This window comes from Sinocyclocheilus anshuiensis, unplaced genomic scaffold, assembly GCF_001515605.1.
Source record: "Sinocyclocheilus anshuiensis isolate Anshui unplaced genomic scaffold, SAMN03320099.WGS_v1.1 scaffold665, whole genome shotgun sequence".
In the NCBI taxonomy this organism is placed as follows: domain Eukaryota; kingdom Metazoa; phylum Chordata; class Actinopteri; order Cypriniformes; family Cyprinidae; genus Sinocyclocheilus; species Sinocyclocheilus anshuiensis.
In genome coordinates this window covers 884534-887194 of record NW_015537961.1, presented here as the reverse complement: position 1 = coordinate 887194, position 2661 = coordinate 884534, and positions in this window count along the sequence as shown.

The window sequence follows — 2661 nt, the reverse complement described above, 5'->3', positions numbered from 1 at the left end:
TTGACACAATGTTTACAGTATGTTTACACGGCGTTTTAAATCATGGCGGGTGAGGGCGTTTTCGTACACGTTTGGCCAATCAATGTCTACTTACGTCACAGGTAGTACCAGTTGTGCTGGTTAGACCCTGCTCCGGAGTAGGAGCTAATTTGGTTCTCGAAAAAGGCAGTACGGTACTAAAATCGCTCCTAGTTCCGGCGGTGCGAAAACGGCAAAAAGTGGGTAGTTCCACAATTAGTTCTGGTACTATGAAAAGGTTCCCGCGGTGCGAAAGACCCTATTGATACTAAAACAACACTTCTGTATCTCAGCTGCAGCCTGGTAAATGCTTATTATGTATAGGTACAATTTTTAGCAGTTAATATTTTAGCCACAGGCAGAATATGTAGGTTCATTTGCATAATATGAGTATGGTTAAGTTTCACATTGCCTTAGTTTCAGCAAAATCACAACTGAGAACAGGACTTGAGTCTAAATTGGTTCTCTGGAGTGAGCAAGAAGCTGCACTGCTCTTCTTTGTTGTTGTCTGAATGAGACACATATAAGCACACTATTAGCATGAATCAAATTATGAATCAAATTATTAGCATGAATAAAACAGTGATTTAATTTACCTCAGCTGACTATGTCAAATAAAAGACAGAAATGTTGCTGGTGTGTGGCGCAAGTTTCTTACTGCCACTACCTGAACTTGATCTTATTAATGAAGAAACTTCCATTGGTTTTACAGTTTTATCACCCTCAGATTACAGTATATTGTAGTATTTAGAGATCCTAAAGACATAGCAGCGCCATCTACTGTGACAAAATGGAACTGCAACTGTATATCTCTATAACTGTTTTTAAACTGTATCATTGTTTTGATCCTTTTGGCATTTGATTGCAGTTGTTAGAGGTATATTTGGGGGTGAAAAGCCAAATAGTGCTATTATACGATTCTGTATATAACATTTGCAATGTTGCTCAGTAAGTGGATGATGTAATATTATTTGCATAAAGTCATACTCATCTGAAGCACGTGTTTACTAATTACTAATACTGCACACAGGGTTTTGCATCATTCAGAACTGAATAGATAATGCATTTAAAATTCTAATTCAACCCCTGAATTTCAGTTTCATTTGAATTGAGGTACCAAGCAGAATCGCAATTCAAATTTGAATGCACGTCAAATTAAAGCGAGTTGAAATTCAAAGAAATCCATATGACTGCTAGAAAAGAAACGACTGTCATGACAAGCTTCTTGTCTGAAGTTTTGAGAAAAGTTTAAAGAAGTTTGAAAGTTTTAACTGCATTTGTATTTAATTGATGTATTTAGGCTAATATTTAATAAATTCGCTTTTGTGGATCAAGATGGAATTTCGTTTCCCAGAATGCATTATCAGTGTTGACATTTTTGAATTGTAATTTAGTAAATTCCACTTCCTGTCATTCAGGTTCAAGTTCAATTTTGTGGTCAATTCAATTCAAATTCATATCCATTACAGGGAGCCAATTCTTCAGTTGTGAATTTTGCACAACCTTTATGAGAAAGACTGCTGATGGTAATTGTATTATTTATAAATGATTAAATATTAACATGGAAACAATCTGTGGCCTCATTTGTGCAGCAGGTGATGGTTTCTTAGCCATTACAATCACAACAATAAATTGTAAATATTGTGAGAGATGAATAATATAACAATCTGCATGTAAACAACAGGTTAGTTGATGTTTGAGTCTTATCAGAAACAAACAAATGCATGACACATTATGTAAATGCATGGCACAGAAATAAATGTTTGGCTTTTCCTTTAGGATGCACATTCAACACAATCAATCAATCAACAAATAAAATAACAATAAACAAGATAAGTAATATTATTAGTTTGCCATTTTGTATTGTTTCAATACCTCTCTGGTACTGAATTACAAAAAGCTACAGTTACAAAAACTTTTTTGTAATCGGTTGTCATTGATATTTTGTATTGTTTCGATATATTCAAACAAACATATTACAGATTGGATGAACAGTTTCAAAGCTGGTAAATTGGTAAATGGTTCTAGAGTTTGAGCACTAGAGGTCAGTGCAAACCACTATAATTCAACAGACCAGAAAGTGACATCAAATAGTGGCAGAAAATGCAACCCATACCGCAAAAAAAATAATAATGTTTTAAATATATTTCAAAAATTGCCAAAATATATTTTTTTAAATATGTTTCAAAATATATTTACATAATTTTTTTTCTACCAATAAATTTTTGGGCCATTTTTTGTATATTGTTTTAAATGTTTATTTTTTATATATATACATTAAAAAAAAAAGGCAAAAATATATATATATCTTGAATATATTTTAAAATATATTTAAAATATATTAAAACTATATTTTGCCCCCTATATATTTTAATCCAAGAAAATGTTTACATATGTCACATTTGAAGAAAAACTTTATTTGTTGTCTGTACTGTAATATTGGAAATGTATTTTCTTGCCACTGAAATGCATTTTGAAATGTATTTTAGTATATCAAGGTTGAAGCTAAATATATTTTCAATTTCAAAATAATGCAAATATGAGCTGATCAGCTGAAACCTTCAATCAAATATCGAAAATATTGTAAAATACGAAGACAACAGACCAATTTTAGTGTTTTATGTTCTCCCCAACTGTTTAATG